Source organism: Rhipicephalus microplus, chromosome 8 (genome assembly GCF_043290135.1).
Source record: "Rhipicephalus microplus isolate Deutch F79 chromosome 8, USDA_Rmic, whole genome shotgun sequence".
Classification (NCBI taxonomy): Eukaryota; Metazoa; Arthropoda; class Arachnida; order Ixodida; family Ixodidae; genus Rhipicephalus; species Rhipicephalus microplus.
Window position 1 is genome coordinate 20,741,083 of NC_134707.1, and position 6,587 is coordinate 20,747,669.

The window sequence follows — 6,587 nt, forward strand, 5'->3', positions numbered from 1 at the left end:
TGAGCGTGGTTGCCGGTACTTAACCGATACGGTTTTGTAAAAAAAGTGGATAACTGAAGAGATGTTTAGTTGCTGGTGCCTTGTCGCAGCTTTGCGTCTATCATACATCTTCTTATATTTGCTCGGCCGTGTTAAGCGGCCTACGTGGGTTGATAGCTCCTCCATGCAGAACTTCTTGAAGAACTAATCCCCGTATTCAGAAAAAAAGCTCATTGACATGAACATGTCTTGCCACCATAAGTCGACCAAATTTGCGGAGCTCACTCACGCTCACTCATGAGATATATTTTGAGCTTCGTAACCAGTCGGGCTAAGGCTCACGAAAATTTTCTTCAGCCGGACTCATTCGCAATCAAAATCACCAAAACATTACTCACCCGGACTCACCCTGAATCAGACTCGTGGCTAGATCTAGTCTGAGTGAGTCCGTGTAAGACTACTGATGAGTGAGTGGAAGTTGAAGTTTATTTCACCCTAGATTTCCACATTGAAATTTTTTTTTAAGTCACAACAGAGATACAATGCGTGGTTTGGAAGTATAGTTCGCTGAGCTACGCTTGCCACCACTTTCAAGGCAGCACAAACACGTTTCAAACGCGCTGCCTTGTTTAATGGCAAGTCAAGTTCTAGTCAAGGGGAGTTTCTCAATAAGGGGGTGAGTTCGACTTCCTAACGCAGTGTGGTGATTAACATTGTGGAACCGATATGCGTTTCTATGGGATTATTTACAGCCCGCGCTGATGGCTATAAATTTAGTACAGAAAAATAATAAATCACAACGTAAGTCAAGGCCTGATTAGTGCACGCCGAAGTCGTGATGTAAATTGAAAATTGGTTTCACTGCGATTGAGAAAAGCATTATTAAAAAAAAAAACAGCATGTTCTGCACTTTTTGCACACTGAGGCTTACTAAGAGATATGCGGGATTAAGAATGAATGATATTTCGAATAACTGGAAGTGATGGTTTCACATTGCGATAATAAATCAAATATAATAGAGATACTTCATCAAACAATGATCACTCTGAAATGCGCATGAAGTACGGGGGTGTGATTAACGTTGTACAAAGAAAGAGAGAGAGATATATATATCATTTTCTTTTGAGAACGTAATCTTCATTCCCGAAGATCCAGAAAGGAAGAAAAGAAAAAAATGCCAAGCTCACTGTTCATGGACGATAACGATAATTGTCTCTTCCTTCAAAACTGACTCTTAGAGTCGGCCGAAACTTTACCTATTGTGTGCAGCGACCACATTTTTGTCTCTGAGCGCAATATTATGGAACGAAGTTTCAAAAAATCGCTTCGTACGTCGACATTTGCTTTGTTGGCATACACTTGACCTCACCATCTTTGAAACGTAATTGAGTCGTATTGCAAAATTACACAGAAAAAAAGACTGCCACTCATGCACAACAGCTAAACATTTGGCCGACTGCACAAGTGGTGAAATCGCACCATATAAATCGGGAGTACTTTAAGATGAATTTTTGCTTAACACCGAGAAAAACATCTGTATTTTTTTTTGCGAAAACCTGAAAAGAAACAAGCGAAAAATCAATACCCAAGTTTTTCAATTTTTTCTTTTTTTCCCGCTGAGCAGCGCCAAGAAGCGCTACATATAGTTGGAGAAGCTCTGACATAGCAACACTGATTAAATTGCCTTGCGCGGTCTTGTAATGTATTTCAGCCGCCATTATACCTCTGCTGCCCTCTTCTATACTCCCAATCGTCTAAAACACTGTTACGACAAACTGAGTTTTTGTTGGCTCAATATTTTACCCCTGTTTGGTTTTCAACCTTTCGTCCTCAACATAATACTCTGTGCAGAATTCGAAGCAAGCTCGTATGCGCCGGCTTATCCCACTCCTTCTCTGCAATAAACCTAACCTATAATCTGTGTACATAGCCGTTTACACATTTATTATGTCCACGACAAGACCAAGCACTTTCCCTAAAATCTCCAACCCATAAAGCGTGGCATTAGCTTGCTCCTTTGTTCCTGCATATTCTTGATTTTCGTCGAGCCACTGCTCTTGCCACGGCCGTACGAGGCCACGCTAACCATCTATATATGGCCTGCTTTGACGTCACCGAAACAGCCACGGTGAAGCACCAACATGGAGCGAGACGAACTGTGTGACGTCACGTTGATGGTACAACTACACGCGTTGTGGTTTCCTTGCTATTCATACACTGAGGCCTGATAACGTTACGGCGACATCGTTATCAAAATAAGGGAATGTTAATCGCTCCGTTATCATGCTGCTCTGACGTCATCATAGCCATGACCATGTTGGATCCATGGTGCGTGTCCATAACGTCACATGCGAGCTATCAATAGACGGATTGCAATATAACGTCCCCGATACCACCGTGTTGGAGCACCAGCATGGGCCGACCTGAAGCTTGCGACGTCACGTCAACGTCATCGAGACGCCGCATGCAGGTTCTATCGTTATTCGCGCGCACAGTTGTTCCCGCCACGTCGTTATCACGTTGAAGCAAGTGAACCGCAACTTGTTTCTTATCAACGCGGTCATCGTGGAGTACGGGTGCGTTCAGAAGCCACGTGCATGACGTGACGTGGAAAAGCTTTCTTTTGGGGTCAATTGCCTCGTTTTAACAGGTCGTAGCATATCTGATTCTCTCGTGACAAAACCTGCCCAAGTCCACTTTTAAATATTTAAATAATACATCAAAAAGTATAATTGCCGCTACCTTTGCTTTTTCTAGTTTGAGATATATATATATATATATACACACACACACACACACACACACACATATATATATATATATATATATATGTATATATATATATATATATATATATATATATATATATATATATATATATATATATATATATATATATATATATATATATCGTCGAACACATTTGAAGGTCGTAGGTTCGATTCCTGCTCACGGTAGGTTATTTTTCACCCACTTTTCTTTCTTATTTACATTAAATTTGTTCTAATAAGTTCCCCTATACATTCCTTGGCATTGTTGTCAGTTAGATCTCATTAATATTGTGCCAAAACACGGAAAAACGAGCCCTCAGGTATACACTTCTCTCCCTTATATATATATATTCAAGTAGATCCTCCATGAGCGGTCACAAGTGCTTTTTTCGACGTTTCGGCCTAGAGTCTGGCCTTCAGCAGGATTGAAGGTACAGTTTGTTGTTGGATTGAAGGTACGTCAGATATATATATATATATATATATATATATATATATATATATATATATATATATATATATATATATATATATATATATATATATATATATATATATATATATATATATTACAGCAAGTTAGCAATCATACACAGTATGTGGTGAAACCCATGATATATCTGACGCTATAAATGAGAAGACGCATAGTAGGGTGGATTAGTGAACAAACAGGCGTAGTCAATATCATGGCCGATACTGTGTCGCCAGCCTCCACAGCAAGCCAAATAAAGCAGGAATATCTAACGTCCAAAGCAACGGGACCTAGCATCGTGGGAATTACACTGATAGTGAGGGGCGAACAACTGGGAAAATTCGATAGCACTCACTGTGAGAAATTATCGCACACGTAGCACAACGACCGCAAAAGAAGATTTCGCGGTGGTCCGTTGCTCTTTGGACCCAGTTTTTTTCCGGACGATATCGCGCTGGTGACACGTGCAGCATGCTCAAGACGCGGTGGCGTCCTCAAAACGTGATGATCGAACTGTGCACCACTGTCGACAAGCCCTGCACGTACTGCCTTGAAAGCCTCGCGGAATTTTTTTGGTTGTGGGGTTTATTATGCCTGGCAAAAATATAATCAAGGGCGAATAAAGAGCTAACATCAACGCCCATACCCATATGTGTACCGTATGCGTTTCAGTTGGCTGCATGTGTGTACGTGGTGGTTGTATTTATTTGCATCGAACTAATTTTTTTACCTTAAATTAGCTACAAGCTCGACCAACAAGTTCTTGAAACTTTAATGGAAAGCTCTTGTGACTTGCCATATGAATTATTTATTCTCTGGAACTCAGGAAAACTGTGAAAAGGTTGCGAATAATTTTTTGCATTATGATGAGAGAGAGAGAAAGAAGAAATGTAGAAAAGGTAGGGAGGTTAACTAGACTATGCGTCCAATTTGCTACCCTACACATGGGTAGGGGGAGTTTGAGAGTAAAACAGAGAGAGAAGGATAGACACATGTCACATCACACACACAATGCCGAGTTTCACAGGCGGTCCCTCAATGATGTTGCTGTCAAGTATCTCAGGAGGGCTCGTGTGGCTTTCTGTGCTGATGTGCTGCGCGACCAGGCTCCTAAGAACTTTGCTTCATTAAATGGCCAGTCATCGAGTCTATTTAAGGCACACTGGAGAGTCCGGCGATCTTCATCAAATTGGGTGCATTATGATGAACTTTTATTTTATTTATTTATTTATTTATTTTATTCATACTGCAGACTACAAAACGTGGTCCAAGCAGGACAGGCAATCAGGAATCACAAAAACAGAGGACTAAGATTGATCACGAACGTAATAAATAACAAAGTGAGTAAGATGAGGAAATATATACAGTGCTACATCAACAAATATACACTATGAGACAAACATACATACTATGCAAGGCGGTCACACTCAGACAAGGTGTTCCACTCAGACACTGTTCGCGGAAAAAAGGAAAATTTATATGTATCTGCTCTAGCAAAATATGGTGTAAAAGAGTTTGCTTGGTGATGTCGTGTATATCTGGTTGACAAAGGGGTTAAATACAATGAAGGGTCAATCGCCACTCTATGGTTAAGCAAGGAACTCAGGAAGTCTAAGCGCAGTTGCCTTCTTCTAGACTGAAGTAGTGGAATGTTGTTAGCTGACATTAGTTCAGATGGAGAATCCGTGTGACGAAATTTAGAATATATAAAGCGAACTGCTTTTCTCTGAATTCTTTCCAATTTGTCTATGTTACATTTGGTGTAGGGATCCCACACTACGCATGCGTACTCCAATTTTGGTCGAATGTAGGATTGATAACACAGAAGTTTTACACTTGATGGCGAATTGCGGAGCTTGTGTCTCAGGAAGCATAATTTTCTGAAAGCAGATGCACAAATGTTTTCAATGTGTGAATTCCAAGACAGGTTAGTAGTGAACGTAACACCTAGATATTTGTAGTTATTGACCTGTTTAAGTGTAGAAGAACCAAGGGAGTAAGCATAGTGAAGGGGATATTTTTTTCGAGTTATACACATGGAAACTGTTTTTTCTGTATTTACAATCATACCCCATTTGTTGCACCATTTGTATATGTAGTCTAGATTTTTGTGTAGCTCTATTTGATCATGTTTGTTATGAATTTCACGGAATAAAACGCAGTCGTCTGCGAACAAACGAATCTGGACGGTTGGCTCAATTACATCTACAATATCATTTATGTAACACAAGAATAGCAAGGGCCCCAATACACTGCCTTGGGGCACACCCGACGTGACTGGCAAAAGACTCGAATTTTGACCCTCGATGGCGACGTACTGCACCCGATTATTCAGGTATTCAGCTACCCATGCGACCAATACCTTCGGAAGACCTATTTTATTTAATTTGTAGATTAATTTCTCATGAGGAACTTTATCGAAGGCCTTACAAAAGTCTAGAAAAATGGTGTCTATCTGAATGTTGTCATCGAGGGCGCTGACAAATGCATGCGCAACGGTAACAAGCTGCGTCACGGTCGAATACTTTTTTCTGAACCCGTGCTGAAAATGTGTTAGTATGGAGTGTGTTTCAAGAAATTCTGTAATCTGGTTCGCTATAATGTGTTCTATTAGTTTACAGCATGAGGAAGTTAGCGATATTGGCCTGTAATTAGGTACTGATAATCTGTCGCCTTTTTTGAAGATAGGCGCCACTCGGGCCATTTTCCAGTCACGCGGCAAAGTTGCTGTTGACAGGGAAGCATTGAAGATTATAAAGAGGAATTTGCCAACGTATTCGGCATAACGTCGGAGAAAGACATTGGGCAGTTCGTCAGGACCACAACTCTTTTTCGTATTTAGGTTTACAAGCATGGAAACCAAACCAGCATATGAAATGAAATTGACCTCGAATGGTTGAGATGACGCTACAGAAAACGTAGATGCTCCGGAAACATTAAACACGCTATGAAAGTATGTGTTGAAATGATTTGCAATTTCGCCAGGATTTGTAACTATGCGGCTGTCAAGTACAATCTTTGAAATGGGTTTCTTCCTATCTTTAAGATAATTCCAGAACTTGGAAGGATCATTCTTTATAAAGTCGGGCATTAAGGTTTTAAAGTAGTATTCTTTTGAGCGATGCATTTTTTTTTTCAACTTTTCAATGTAACTATGAGAAAAAAAATCTGCTTAAAGAGACACTAAAAATGTTTCATCCTATTTGACTAAATTACTCGTCTACAGTTCCGAAACCTCCATGCTAGCCGTGAGGAGACTCCCGAAAAGCGAAAAAATAAAACGTGCAAAAGAATTGTGAGTGGCAACGTCACCACAAAACTCCCGCACCAAATGCCGTGACGGCATAGATTTTGACAGTGACTTC